Source organism: Amblyomma mixtum, chromosome 1, assembly GCF_055824585.1.
Source record: "Amblyomma mixtum isolate Tamu chromosome 1, ASM5582458v1, whole genome shotgun sequence".
Taxonomy (NCBI): domain Eukaryota; kingdom Metazoa; phylum Arthropoda; class Arachnida; order Ixodida; family Ixodidae; genus Amblyomma; species Amblyomma mixtum.
Window position 1 is genome coordinate 144693934 of NC_143012.1, and position 16177 is coordinate 144710110.

Genomic DNA, 16177 nt, shown 5'->3' on the forward strand with positions numbered 1-16177 from the left:
TGTAAGAAATACTGCGAGCTGAACTGCTGCGCATGTGACACACCCGCATGTCTCGGGAGGAATGAAGGGAGGTGAGCAATTCATGTACTTTTGGGTGGCATCGACGCTTGAATATACTGCTCACCTCCAAGCGCTGTAGCTGCCATCGCTGAGTGAGAGTATCCGCAGTGTGGTTCCGTATTGATCCATTAAAACAGCACGTATTTCGGCGCAGGCTGCGGTTCACTCGTAGTCCTCGTTGATTAAAGCACGTTCACGTGCATGAGTTGGTGCTGCACTTCGGGTCTACATAACATATTGCCACGCGCCTAACGCGCCGCGCGTTAGGCGCGGCGTTATTGCGCCCCCTGAGTCGAAGACGACGACGAAGCGGCGGTGGGCTCTCGTGGCTCGCTGTTCTGTTCTGTGTCGTGGAAGCTGGCTCCATAATTAAAAGAAGGCTCCCGGTCTTGGGTTCTTTCCGACGTCTACCTTCACGGCTCCTCTGGTCGTGACACTGGTGGAGGTGCGGCCGATGCTCCCTACTCCTGAGGACGACTCGATGCGTCCGCCTCTTGTGACCACCCCTGTCCATCGTGCCAGCCGGAGGATCCGCGGCCTGTCCCCCGAGGCCCTTCCTATTGTCAGCGCGCCTTCAACTACCACTCCACTCATGGCGACGCCACTGCCCGCCCTGCCTACGACTGTCCCTGCAGCCAGCCCCACCTATCTCACCCTTCAGACTCCATGCACGCCTAAGCCCTTTCACGGCGACCTGTTTGAAGATGCCGAAGACTGGTTGGCTCATTACGAACGGGTCGCGACCTTTAACTGCTGGGACGACGCTACAAAGCTGCGTAACGTTTACTTCAGCCTTGAAGACTCTGCACGAACGTGGTTCGAAAACCATGAGACTACTTTCTCTACGTGGCCGGACTTTCGACGTCAGCTCCTGAGTACATACGCCAACAGCGACCGCCGGGAGAGCACAGAGCATGCACTGTCCTCTCGAATTCAGCTTCCCAATGAGGGTGTTGCCATGTACGTCGAGGATGTGAAGCGTCTTCGCCATTGCGCCGATCCGGCCATGCCTGAAGAAAAAAAGCTGCGGCACCTGATGCGCGGCGTAAAAGACCAGCTCTTTTCCGGCCTCGTGGGGAACCCGCCCAACACCGTCGCGGAATTCCTGGCCGACGCCGTGCACATGGAGAAATTGCTGCAGCAAAGATCCCATCAGTACGACCGGCAACTGCGCCAAACGTCGACTCTATCAACGTTGGACCGGTTCGACCATGATCCCAGGACGAATCCGGACTCCCTTCGCGAACTCATCCGTTCCGTGGTCCGCGAGGAGCTGCAGCACCTTCAAGCCACCTTTGCCCCTCGCGTCGATTCCGTCACCAGCGTCATCCGCGAGGAAGTCCGACAGGCCCTCAGGGCACAAGACGCTGCAGCTGTGCCGGCGCCGCAACCGACCCCATACGATCCCGTGCCGTACCCGACTCCTGTCCAGCCAGTCACGTACGCGGACGTCGTGCGCCGCGCGGCCCCATCTCCTGGGCCTTCGCCTTACGCCGCACCATTGGTCGCGGTGCACTCTGCCCAGCCGACTCCTTACTGGGCGGATCGGCGCCAGGCACCGCGGATTTACGAGGCCTGTTTCCCAATATTAACAAAAAAACAAAGGCGTCACAGTCGCAAACCATGGGTCACACCGGAGTTGGTGGCAAAGATAAACACAAAGAACATCCTATACCATAAGTTTATTAAATCGAGAGCTGAATGTGATCTGACAGCGTTTAAAAAATATCGAAACCGCTTGAATACTGAGCTCAAGAAAGCCAGAAACGCCTATTACACAAATCAATTCACGTCAACTAGTGGTCGTGTCGACATTATGTGGAAGCGGCTAAACGCAATTTTGGGGAGGAATAGCAAATCAGGTGAATTAAATATGCTAAATATTGATGGTGTAAGTATAACTGGAAAAGAATTAGCAGATACGTTTAATACGCACTTTGTTTGTGCTTCTAGAAATCAAGTACCGCATAACAATCTCAGTGATGTTGTTCATATAAGCGACACTGTGTTTCTCAAACCGGTTGAAGAAGCAGATGTAACGGCAGCCTTCCACGAACTAAACAATAGCACATCCATTGATATTGATGGCCTCCAGATAAAGCCTATACGGTATATTTTTGACCTTATTTTACCATACATCACGCATATCTTAAACATTTGTGTCAGTACCGCTGTATTTCCTCGTAAAATGCAGATTGCACGTGTAACAGTTATCTTTAAAAAGGGTGATAAAAACCAGCTCGGAAATTACAGGCCAATATCCATCTTACCCGTGTTTTCTAAGCTACTAGAAAAAGTAATACTTAGAAACTTTTTGCAGTTTGAAGAAAAACACAAAATTATAACAGCGGCTCAGTATGGCTTCCGTAAGCACCGCTCTACTGAACTTGCACTATTAGATCAACGAGAATATATATTGAACGAACTCGAACATAATAGGATAGTCATTGGTATTTTTCTTGATTTTTCGAAGGCATTCGACTTATTGAACCATACAATACTTCTTCGTAAACTTGAGCGTTGTGGCTTCCGCGGCCATGCACTATCGCTTGTGCAGTCATACCTCATGGAACGCAAACAGGCAGTAGCAATAAATGGTCTCCTCTCAGATATGCAATCTGTAGGCTGTGGCGTTCCACAAGGTAGCATTTTGGGTCCATTTCTGTTTAATCTCTACATCAATGACATTGTACATGCAACTCCATTCGTTAAATTTATCATCTATGCTGATGACACCAGTATTTTTCTTGCCGGAGATAATGCAGCTGAACTCACAGATACTGCAAACAATGCACTGAAGCAAATAGAAAACTGGAGTAGCAGAAATGCGTTGCTGATTAACACAGCAAAGACTAAAGTCGTTGTTTTCAGAGGTAGAAACAAGAAGGTCTGTCTCACTGAGAATATATTCCTTCAGTCCATACCCTTAGAAGTTGTGCCTTCATTTAAAACATTAGGTATAATATTTAATGAAAGAATGTCATGGGATGATCATGTTAGCTTTGTAATAAATAAATGTTCACGTATTATTGGTCTTCTTTCCAAGAACCGTGAGATACTGCCGCGAAATGTAATGCTAATGCTATATAATTCATTGATACAATCTCATTTCAGCTATTGCCATTTAACCTGGGGTGCAACAACAGCAGGCAATCTTCAGAAACTACACTTGTTACAGAAAAAATTTCTAAGAATTGTTGAAAATGTTTCGCATACCTACCATACGGCCGCACTTTTCTTAAAGTATAACTTACTTCCAATTACTAAGCTTTATGACTATCGTCTGAGCAAGTGTGTGAAAAACGAGGTGTTGAAGAATATATCTTTTCTATCCAAATTAGCTGGTTTAGAAAAACGAGATGCAATGTACAACACAAGAAATATAGCACAATGGAACGTAAAAACATACAGAACTTTCTATGGTAATCAAACATTAGAAAATAAACTACCACGACTTCTTAACAAACTCGCACAAAACGATATTAATCTCCAAAACACAACACGCCACAAACTGTTCGAGTATTTTTTACACTACACCTAACCTTTTTTTTTCTCTGTGATTTGTTTGCCTAATTCTTCTTTCTTTCACCATCATTGTAAGTTTTATTTCCAGCCAGGACAATGCTGTTGATTTTATGCTGACTACTGTAACCTGATAAGAGCTCTGCTATATGTATTTTTTTCCTTTGTTATCTGTATTTCCTGTATTTTCTTTTTTTTTGCGTGTGTGTGAAAAAAAACCAAACCACTGCATTGCTGTCAAAGTGGGGGCCCGTGGCCTTGTCAAGCTGTCAAACGGCAGCTTTTACTACGGGTCCCCGCCATCATCTGTACCATGGTGGCAAAATAAAATTTGAATTTGAATTTGAATTGAAGACTGACCTCTGGCGCACTCCAGATCAACGCCCGCTCTGCTACCACTGTGGTGAGGCCGGCCATCTCTACCGGCGGTGCCCCTATCGCGAAATGGGACTACGCGGTTTTTCTGTCGACAGCCCCCGTCCACGCCCTGGAGAGCGCCCTCAAGACAACGCCGAGTATGTCACCCGCCAGCGTAGTTCACCATCTCCTCCGCGCCGCGAGTCGCGATCGCCCTCTCCACGCCGGTCTTCGCCCTCTGGGTCCCGTTTCGCCTCAGGACAACGTGGTTCCTCGAGCCCTCGTCGGGAAAACTAGCTCCGGCGGCCTTTGGAGGCGAGGCCGCCGAACGCCGTTCCGACGCAAAGCTTCCACCGCCGCAGCAACTGAATCGCCCCGACGTCGCACGCCGCATCGCTGCACAGTTTTCCCCGACGCGCCTTTCGTATCGCCGCGATGCCGCAACCCCAATCGCCGACCCGCTTCCGCCGCCGCACCGACCCAATCGCCTCGACGCCGAACGCCGCATCGCCGAAGAGTTTCCCCCAACGCGCCGCTTGAATCGCTCCGACAGCGCAACCCCAGTCGCCGACCAGGTTCCGCCGCCGCACCGACTGAATCCTCCACAACAGCCATCGACGGGCCGTGCTGAAGGCAGGGTCTCCTTGGATATCCCTGTTCTCGTCGACACAAAGGAGGTCAGCGCGTTGGTTGATACGGGCGCAGATTACTCTATCCTTAGCGGACGGCTTGCGACGGCCCTGAAAAAAGTGACGACACCCTGGGACGGTCCCGACATACGCACGGCAGGCGGACATCTTGTCGCACCACTCGGCATGTGTGCGGCCCGGGTTACGGTTCGAGGCTGCACATTCGTTGCCACTTTTCTCGTTCTCCGCGAATGTTCTCGGGATGTCATCCTTGGCACCGACTTTCTTCGCGAGCACGGTGCGATCATAGACCTCCCGAACCGCTTGGTGACGTTTTCTACCGCAATGGCCACAGAAGAAGCTACGCACCAGGGTTCTCGGTCCGCCCTGCGAGTCGCCGACGATAACGCTACGGTGCCACCACGTGCCAGCATTCTCGCAAGAGTTACCTGCGACGAGCCATATAGGGGACTCCGGGTTGTCGAGCCTAATGTCTCCCTCGTACTCACTAAGGGGGTTGCGGTGGCACGTGGCCTTGGATCCTTTCATGACGGTTGTACAGAGGTCCTTGTCACCAACTTCTGCAATGAACATCGACATCTGTTCCGTGGCACAGCCATCGCTTACGTCGACCATGTTCAGGAAGTGGCCGAATGCTTTGCTTGTGCGGAGGACACACCTGGAGCTGACGCCGAAGCGGTCACCAGCGTAGACATAAATCCTGGCCTTCCACCCACTGAAAAAAGGCAACTCCAGGACCTCTTGCGGGAGTTTGGTACGTGTTTCACGTCGTCGTCCAAAGTGCGCCAAACGTCGATAGTTAAACACCGCATTATCACGCATGAAGGAGCCCGACCCATCCACCAGCAGCCCTATCGTGTGTCCCCTCGTGAGCGAGATGCTATTCAAACACAGGTCGAAGAGATGCTCACAGACGGCGTCATCCAACCGTCAAGCAGTCCGTGGTCGTCTCCTGTCGTCCTCGTGAAAAAGACGGGACACTACGGTTCTGCGTCGACTACAGGAAGCTGAACAGTGTGACCAAGAAAGACGTGTACCCGCTCCCGCGTATCGACGACTCCCTCGACCGACTTCGTCAAGCCAAGTACTTCTCTTCGGTCGACCTCAGAAGTGGTTATTGGCAGATAGAAGTTGATGAGAGGGACCGTGAGAAAACCGCCTTCATTACACCGGACGGGCTGTATGAATTTCGCGTCCTCCCATTCGGGCTCTGCTGTGCTCCTGCCACGTTCCAAAGAATGATGGACACCGTTCTCACCGGTTTGAAGTGGCAGACCTGTCTTGTTTATCTTGACGATGTCATCATTTTTTCCGCAACGTTCACGGAACATCTGCACCGCCTCAGGACTGTCCTCAAAGCCGTTCGATCCGCCAACCTCTCCCTCAAACCAGAAAAATGCCACTTTGGGTTCACCGAATTGAAGTTCCTCGGGCACGTCATTAGTGCTGACGGAATCCGCGCTGACCCAGAGAAGCTTGCTGCCGTTGCTGCCTTTCCGGTCCCCTCCCACAAGAAAGCAGTCCGACGTTTTCTGGGCCTGTGCTCCTATTATCGCCGCTTCATTAGAAATTTCGCCCAGCTCGCCAGACCTCTGACGCTCCTAACCCGGGATGACACGTCATTTTCCTGGGGCAACGAACAACAGACTGCCTTCGACGAGTTACGACGCCTACTCCAATCACCGCCCATCCTGGCACATTTCGACGAAGATGCCGATACGGAGGTGCACACGGGTGCGAGCAACGTCGGTCTTGGCGCCGTTCTAGTTCAGTGGCAAAATGGTGTCGGCAAAGTAATTGCCTACGCCAGCCGCGCACTGTCGCGTGCTGAGTTGAACTACTCTACCACGGAAAAAGAATGTTTAGCGGTAGTCTGGGCCGCCGCCAAGTTCCGCCCATACCTCTATGGCAGACCGTTTCGTATCGTCACCGACCACCACTCGCTGTGCTGGCTGAAAAATTTAAAGGACCCTTGCGGCCGCCTAGCACGTTGGGCATTACGCCTGCAGGAATTCGATTGCACCGTCACCTACAAGTCAGGCCCGAAACACACCGACGCTGATACCTTGTCACGCGCTCCCGTCGAACCTCCTCCGCAAGACACCACCGACGATGATAGCTTCCTTGGAGCGGTCAGCACATCTGAGCTCGTTTCCAGACAGCGTGCCGACGCCGAGCTCCGTCTGCTCATCGAACATCTCGAAGGTGGGTGCCCTGAAATACCACGAAACCTAGCTCGTGGACTATCGTCGTTCTGCCTGCGGAGAGGGGTGCTTTATAAAAATAACTCTACTTCAAGTCCGACAACTTACCTGCTCGTCATACCGTCTGATCTGCGGGATGAAGTCCTCCTTGCCTGCCATGATGAACCGACTTCCGGCCACCTTGGAGTTACCCGCACCTTATCCCGAATCCGGCAGAACTATTACTGGCCCAACCTAACTTCAAGTGTCAAGCATTATGTCCGGACATGCCGGCAATGCCTGCGGCGAAAAAAACCCGCGCTCAAGCCTCCTGGACTGCTTCAGTGCATCGAGCCGCCACAAATACCATTCGACAAAGTCGACATGGACCTTCTGGGGCCATTTCCTCTCTCGTCTTCCGGCCACAAGTGGATCGTAGTCGCCACAGACTACTTGACCCGCTACGCTGAAACGAAGGCCCTTGCGCGAGGTACTGCCGCCGAAGTTGCCCACTTCTTTATGCACGACATCGTGCTTAGACACGGCGCCCCATCGGCCATCATTACTGACCGAGGCAAGGCGTTTACAGCCCGACTCCTACGTGACATCTTAGCGCTTAGCCATACTGCTCATCGACCAACAACAGCGTATCATCCCCAAACCAATGGTCTAACGGAACGGCTCAACAAAACATTGGCGGACATGATCTCGATGTACGTCGACGTTGAACACAAAACCTGGGATGAGGTCTTGCCGTACGTCACCTTCGCATATAATACCGCGACGCAGGAAACCACCCAGTTCACCCCGTTACGTCTCGTGTATGGCAGAGAGGTCCGCATGATGCTAGACGCCATGCTGCCGTACGGCGACGCAGAGCTTCCCCCTGGAGCTGGCCACTTCGTGGAGCAAGCAGAGCAGGCCCGTCAGCTGGCCCGCTTGCACATCAAGAATCCGCCGATGCCCGACACTATAACCTTCGGCACAGGGACGTGCACTACGAGCCGGGCGACCACGTGTGGGTGTGGACACCAGTGCGCCGCAAGGGATTGTGCGAAAAGCTTTTAAATAGGTATTTTGGCCCGTACAGAGTCCTGCTCCGCCTGAACAGCGTCAACTACGAAGTTGTCCCCCATGGAACTGTGGTCGCCGGCCCTCAGCGTCAACGGACTGAAATCGTGTAGTGCGCTTAAAGCCGTACTTTTCGCGTGACTGAGCGCTGTGTTCACGCTGTTTCGTACATTTTCCCCTTACCCCACGTGTGAACTTGACTCTCCCTGCACGTCATCTAGCGCGCACTGTATAGTTCACCTCACCCCCAGTCTTTTTTTTTGTTCCTCCTCCCCTCACTGTACATACCCCATTCCACATCGAGACGATGTTTGCTTCCGCGGGAGGGGGGGGGGGGGAATAATGCCACGCGCCTAACGCGCCGCGCGGCCTGCGCGCTGAGTCGAAGACGACGACGAAGCGGCGGTCGGCTCTCGTGGCGCGCTGTTCTGTTCTGTGTCGTGGAAGCTGGCTCCATAATTAAAAGAAGGCTCCCGGTCTTGGGTTCTTCCCGACGTCTACCTTCACGGCTCCTCTGGTCGTGACAATATAGATAGAAGCAACCACAAGAACACATTCATACTGCTGTGGCACCAGGAGGACAGGGACGGAGACAGAGTGACAACAACACAAGTGCTCACTAACAACTGACAAAGTTTGTTAAAAGCAAAAAATATATAGACTATCTCAAAACATAGACTTCTCAAAAAACAGGCCTTTGGGGATAACCGCAAAAAAACCTTCTTTGTCCGAGGTCATGGCTCTTAAACCGTTCGTCGGGAAATAACTCACCAATGAACGCAACCGAGCAGGAGTTTTTGGCCAACCTTGTGGCTTGGTTACAACTCGAAAACACTCCTTCAGGCACTGTGGCACACTTCCCTCCGTAACAAGACGAGGCACACACCGAGACACAAATGTTTCATTCGACTCTCTGTTAAACCCTCTGCTGTGAAGAAGAGGGCGCTGAAGTTGCTCGGTGACCTCAGTCTTCGGCGTTTAGCTTCGGCCATTAATGGGGCGCGAGAAAGTAAGCTCAGCGTTTTCTTTACTGAAAAAACGCATAAGCCAGAAATCCCCTTCCGGGTTACCGTTTCAGAACGCGATACTTGGCAGCATGAAGTGTCGGGCTTTCTGCAGAGGCACCTCTGAAGTCGTTGGACACTGCGGAGCTTTTCCTGATTCCCAGTTCTGGAACGGTAGTTGAGTTTTTGAAGCGTAATAATCCGCGTGGTGGTACAGCGTTCAGTATTGACGTTGAAGAGTTATTTACTCGCTTCCGCATGTACAACTTTTGAAATGTGTCAAGAATTGTATAACGCAACAAAACGATGAAGTTGCCTTTATTTCCAGGCGCGGGATTTCGGTCGATAGTTTCCTGGAGCTTCTGGCTGTTTATTTGAACTCGTCTTTTATTGACGTGTACATTCAAAAATCTGGTATCTGTATTGGGTCAGGAGTTGCTCCGGTTTTGAGCGATATTTTTCTGTGCGCGGTTGATAGGTGCCTTGAGCGTGATTTGGAAGCAATGGTGACGAAAGTTTTCCGTTATGTTGACGATTTTATAGTTTTTGTGACATGTCGTGACACCACCCAGCCAATGTTCGATGTTTTGAAGGCGTTCAAAGAAAGAGGACGTGGCCTGAACTTTGCGTGTGAAGCTCCCTAAAATGGACGCATTCAGTTTTTGGACCTTTCGTTGTTTTTCGAGGGCAACCATGTGTGGTGGTCGTTTTCACCAAGTTCAAAGAAACCCTTGTTGAATTTTTCTTCCCGTCATTCAAAGTTCATTAAGAATGGCATTGCGTTGAATGCGTTAAATTCGGCTTTCACAAAGTCCTGTTTCCATCGGATGGACAATGCCTTCGCCGATCAAGTTGCCAGACTAAAAAACGAGGGGTTCCCGGCCTCTGTATTGGCTTCTTTGTCGCAACGGACCCTTACGGTACAAAAACAAACTGTAATGTGGACTAGGTCACATAAAGAGAACGCACAGGGAAGGAAAAATCTCGCCTGCAGCCGTTACATACATGGACTTTCTCACAGCCTTAAAAAGGTGGCTCGCCGTTATGAGGTGGACTTGGTATTTTCAGCCAAGAATAAGGCAGGGCGGATATGTGCCGCCATTGAGAGGTGTGACGCACCGCGGAAGAGAAGAAAGACTTGTGGTGTGAACACTCCAATCCGTTTGTGGACTGTGCTTGCAGTGTAGTGTATTCCATTCCCCTGACATGTGGTCGACACTACACGGGGCAGACGGGGCGCTGTCTGAATGTACGCCTCCAGGAGCATGCCAGGTCACTTGACGGGGGTTCGGGGACGCACCTGACCAAGCATGTCAAAAGCCACAAGTGGGCCCCATTGTTCAAAGAAACACGCGTTCTCTGAAAACATAAAGATAAGACTTCCCGGGAGATTATGGAGGGCTTCCGTATAAACTAAGTCGGCAGATGTATGCGTGAGTTCGCCATCCTTGCCGCTGCTTGACGCCGAGGTTGATTATCTTCCAAGAGCATTAAACTATGATAACAGGTAGATTCGTCGTGATGTAACGTGTGTTATTGTCTGTCATTTTTGTAACCCTGTTCTGACTGTGCATGTAACCGTTGGTTTTGTCTATATATTTTGTGCTTTGAATAAATTTTGTCAGTTATTAGTGAGCACTTGTGTTGTCGTTAGTTTGTCTCCGTCCCTGTCCTCGTGGTGCCACAGCAGTATGAATTCGTACCCACTCACCCAATTCTCAACCCTTTTGCACAAGAACACGAAGGAGAACGGAAAAGTGCGGTTCTGATTTGACAGTCATTTACTAATTCAGTAAAGGCCCAAATGCGCAATAGATAGGGAAGAGGCCAGGCCGTGGGGACATTATCAAAGCTGTCATTATAAGAAAACAGAAACAGTTCATTACGCGGGCGTGGAGTTCAAAGGCATAAAAGTGATGAAGTAACAATGCAATGTAACTTTGCAACGCATCATTGATAGCATGTCAGAATGGGAGAAAAAAGCAATTTGTGACAGAAATAAATATTTCAGTACGACTCATAACTAGTTCATTTCAGATATCTTCCCAGAGATTCTTGCGCAAAACACCATGGTCTGTTTCTTTCGATGAGTTTACACTGACGGCAAATGTGCGCGTAATAAGACTCGCTTGTTCTGCTTTTCAACGTTTCTTGAACTCGCTGCTCACAAAGGACAGTGGTCGCCTGCCGCCTTTTTTCAGATCCCTGCCTGTCATATATAATGTTATCATTTCTATGAGTGTAGTGCTTATCTGCTGCTTAGCCTTGATTGTAAAAATGTGCCGGGTCCTGATGACATTCCGAACGCTTTTTTGAAACGCGTCGTGGAATGATGCGTGGCGTACTTGCAAGTCTTATTCACTGGATCATTACATGACAGGTCTTTACCGGTTTGCTGGACGATTGCAGAGCTGTAGGCTTGGCATAAAACCGGAAAAAAAAGTACTCTATATTATCGGTCTGTATCACAAAGATAAACAGAGAGCAAGATTTTGGAAGCATTCCTGAAGAAATATTACGTTTCTTACAGGAAGACAAGGTGCTTAATATGTCCAATAGACTTCAAGCGTGGCAATCGTACAAATACACCATCAGTTAAGACTGTGCAGTTCTTCACGAAGGCGATCAATGAAATTACACACAAGCCATATTTATGAATTTTCGCAAGAGTTCCCAAGGCGTCGACAAGAAATAAATCAAAAATTAAGATACAGCATAAAAAACACCTTAAACCGGCATGGAGAGAAGCCTATCATTCGAAAAGGCTTGAGATTGTCACTTTAGCAGCAACTGTGCTACAGGCTTGAGTCAGGTGGTTCCAGGAAACTGTTGTGGGAGCACTTTAGTTCTCAGTGATTATTAGCAGCATTGCTACCACTCTTTGAGCTGATACTAAGCTCTGTGCATTAAACCTTAACATGTTGAGCTCTGTGCATTATGCATTGCATTAAAAGGTTTGCACAGGTGGTGATGAGGTGCGACTAAATAATCATACCAAGAAAGCGATCGCTTCGCTTCGAGAGAGTGACTGCAATTCTTCATGGATATTTTCAACCAGTTTTTGTAAGAACTAGCTCAAAATATGTGCTTGTCTATTTGTATACCAGTAAACATTGCACTCTCAAAGACAAAGCAGTACAGATATCTCCGCTTATTAATTCTGTAATAGTTCTGGACGAAGCACATTGTTATTGCTGCATCGAATTCACTTTGTAAATCGTTTTTCTTCGGGTGTTTTTTGAATACCCGACCCTAAATGTACGACTCCTAACATGAAAATATTTTATTCTCCCATTGATGAAATACGCCTTACTTATCTGCGATCCACTCACCATTACGAACATTAGCGAAGTGTAACGAATGCAGGGGGAAGTAACTGGTTTCTTCTTAATTAACAGGGCCTTAGTTCTGATACCGAGCTTTTGAAATGCAGCGCATTATCCCCCGTGTCTGAATAAATCGAGTTTTCTCATAAAAACATTTCATTCCGTCGGTCCAGGGTCATTGCAGCATGTAATTCAGATATCTGTGTTTCCATATTGCTTTATAGCAGCAGACGGATGCATTCTCTAAAAGAAAACCTCTGAACGCACGAAGTGCACGTTTACAGAACATCTTCGTCGCAATAGAGGTTGTAAATTGGATTCAACTTAATAAAATTCCACACGAAATTTCTTAGTGCTACTTTAAAATGCTAGGAACCGCTTGGTATGCAAAGTTTTACCTTTTTTATTGCATGCATGGGTACTTATCAGTACCCATGCGGCCATAAGCTTGTTCTAGAGTGCAGTATCTATAAATTGAAAATGAAGCGTTGTGATTTTTTTTTTACGTTACTGCCGTATCAACATGTTTTCAGTAACTGATTTTATTTGGGTAAAAACTGCTGTGCTACTTTCACTGTCACTTCTTCACTTTCACTTATTTGAATTTTGAATTTGAATTTGCAGTGCTTTTGACAATACCGCCATGGAACAGAGGCAAAAGCGGGGACGAGGATCGCCTGGCTATGTCCCTTCGCCTTTATGACTCGGCAACATAAGCACAAAAGGAGCAGTAACTTATGGCCAATACTAACATCTGGCGCTGGAAATAATAACGCAATATAAGAACATCACTTCACCTAAGAGCGAATGGCGGCAAATTAAGTGAGATCGGCACATGTAAGTTGCTATGAACCAATCGGTTATAAAACTAATTTGGCTTACAAAATCAACAGACTGTGTCACGACGAGTCCCTAAAATATGCATAAATTACTGACCAAAGTACATAAACCTCTGACGCATAAATTTAATGACATCCCGTAAGAAGCACAAAGTACTTGCATTCAAGAAAACCGACAGAAACTCTTACAATTGTGCAAAGAATAGAATACAGCTCTCTTCCTGAAAGCAGCCAGGGAGGAAGAGTCATCGCTTATTTCGGTTAGGGCAGGATAAGTATTCATACAGTTAGGCATTTGACAATGAAGTAACTGAATTCCATAGTTTGCTCTAATCATGCTCAATGCTCATGGCAATTACTGCTGCATTAGTAAATTTGGAACGATACACCGACGTTTCATGGTTTTCTTCATGTATTACGGTACTTTAGTCTTTTTCTCTCCCGTCAAGAGGGATTTGTGCTTTGTTTAGGGTACTTTGTAGTTGAGCAGCCTCCTTCCCGTCGCTAAGCCTCCCTAAGCCCCACGTAGTGTCAGGCAACCTTAAAGTGCTGCCATCTGAGCAGCTTCATTACACAGGGTTCTAATGTTAAGGGTTGTTAAGTATCAATCCTAACAGCGTCCTGACATAGATCCGCTGCTTACTACCGTCAGTGACTTAGAAAGAATTACACTAACCACGCGGTGTAAGCAATTCTATCAAAACTGTATGGCAGCAATTGTTGCAAGTTTCCGTAGCATTCTCTTGGCATGCTTTTCTGTAACCTTTCTCGGGCTCTTGAGAGGTACGGCAAACCCACGGCAGCCTGTACGGGCACCAGTACAGACAATGAAGTTTGTGTCGTCTCCTACATATCGTTGCTCGATTAAAGAGAAGCTTTGTATATCCTGAATGAGATCCGCTCCAGACAATTCATCTTTATATAGCATTGCTGAATGCGGCCTTACAAAGCACATACCTCAGGACGGACGCTCTGTAGCCAGCCGTCGACCGTTGGTTATCTCAAGGCAGTTCACGTCTGCACATCCGAGTTTCGTGAAGAAACCTCCCACGCGGTCTTTTACGAGGTTAGGCAAGTTGCAGCGACTGTTGCCAAGACCCTTTTATTGCTCCAACGACCGTGCATATCTCGCAGTCGTTAAGGCTTGATGACGCAATGACCATGAAAAAAGTGAGTATATTTTACGCCGAACACTGAGACGCGGACTGCAAGATACTCCAGCTTATGGCTCTGTTACCAGGCTCTCCTTTCCCGGGGCTCACTTTGTTTTCAACGACAGCAAAAGAAATGCCACGCAGTTCGTTATCTCCCCGGTGCATGCATGAAGAGCCGAACTTTCTTTAGCAATAGAACCATGGAATGTGACCAGCAATGATTTCGCCGGCGTTCCGAAAATGGCAGTGTGATACATATTTGCTTGGTTTCAAGTCAGCATAAACAAAATAATTGCTATCGTGAAAGCATATCAAGACCATATGGGGTTTTTGATTTCGCCTCCACAGAAAAGTGGTTTCCATGACCGGAATTCAATTCCGCAACCTTTGGCTCAACGGCCAAAAACCATAGCTACTAAGCCGCCGCTTCAGGTGAAGTAGAAGGTGAAATGAGGCAGAGATGTTATGGCGGAGATTTACAAATTAACCTGAGGAAAACTAGAGCACTGTAAATTGCACTGATGTCACTCAGTGAATGCATGTTTTTACAATTCGTGTTGATTGGAATATTTTCTCCGTGGCCAAAGTTCAATCCAGCGATCTTCTGGGCAGTAGTGTACGCATGGTTGGCTGATTCGTTCGCATTTTCAAGCATTACTCTTCTTTGCGTGCGTCAGTTATATCTCACCTGAGAGAGTGTTGTGTGCAGGCTATAAAATTTATTTGCTTAAACAAGCCTTACAGCTGAGGCGCAAAGCTCAATACATCTATATCATTAAGGAAAAACCATTGTCCACAAAGCTGTTTACTAATTTAGATGAATTCTAATGTTTCCATTGTCGGTTATATAGCGGTAAATATTATTACGTGATGACTGTTTGCAGCACGGGCAATCTGCGAGACAGAGGATTGATGGCCTGGAACAGTCGAACTGAGGGAACAAAAGCACACACCACAGTGGCTGTTGTTGTTGTTGTTGTTGTTGCCTAAAAAACGATGGCACTCGTCGTCGTCATAAACACTTCGTTGTCGTCATAAACATTTCGTCGTCCTCACAGCGTACGTAGCAGTATAAAAACTAAATAAATTAACGATGAAATAAAATAACGTAAAGGTGGATAACAGATAGTTTACATAATATAGGAACCAAATAATTTAATAAGGAAGTGTCTAGACATTTACTTAATTTGGCCCCAACAACTAGGTCCTTGAAACCATATTATTTCTTCGTCATAGTTGAGGAAAAGTTCATCTATAGTCATCGCGAAAGTTCTGGCACCTTATATATATTTTCAAAAGCGAGCACACATTTCAGCATTCGCTGCCAGTGTGAATAAAAAAGTGCTGGAGGGGACACCTATGCTCCGCCTTAAGTGTATGGTGCTATAGCGTATCCCATCTCTACCCCACACACCTCTTTTGACCGCACGGTGACAGGGTGACAGAGCACCTTCGGCTAGGAAAAAACCATTCCTCACCACCAAACGAACAACTATCCCTATGGGACACCACCACAGACTACAGAAGAATGCAAACTAACGCATTTTCTCATCTTCAGATTTTAAACAAGATTAGTTCCACAAGGTATCCAGGTTACTGTCCTTATTACGGAGCAAGCTCACAAATCATCACACCGCTTGGGAATGACAGAACAAACCAGACCCAACGTTAAAAGCGTCAAACCCGGCACACGAGCAGTTAGAGGCGACGCTGACCAGCGATAACCAGGACCAGGAAGCCAGGATCATCCAGCTAGTCTGGAAGTGAGCTGCCGCTAGCTGCTTCAAATTCTTCTTTTGAAGAAAAGAATTTGCTCCTCTTCTCTCTCTCTCTCTACCTCTCTGTCTCTTCTCGCCTCTCTCTACCTCGGCTATGAATCTTTATTGCAAAATAGTAATACAAACAATCTTACATTCTTACATGTAGTGCTCGGTACGAGGCCCCAAAGCAAAATCTGAGGTGGACCTCCCACGACAAACATGAAAGTCGGTTGGACATGCGTGCGCAAGCG

At 48.0% G+C, this 16177-nt stretch overlaps 1 protein-coding gene across 1 annotated transcript in view; it reads right to left on the minus strand.

The window, feature by feature from the left end:
* The window catches only part of LOC149367827 (uncharacterized), a 145273-nt gene extending 131216 nt beyond the window's left edge, over positions 1-14057 (minus strand). Inside the window, exon 1 of the mRNA XM_089557618.1 lies at positions 13970-14057. The gene's annotated coding sequence lies outside the window, so the exon portion shown is untranslated. The remainder of the gene's footprint in view (positions 1-13969) is intronic.
* Positions 14058-16177: the final 2120 nt, after the last annotated feature.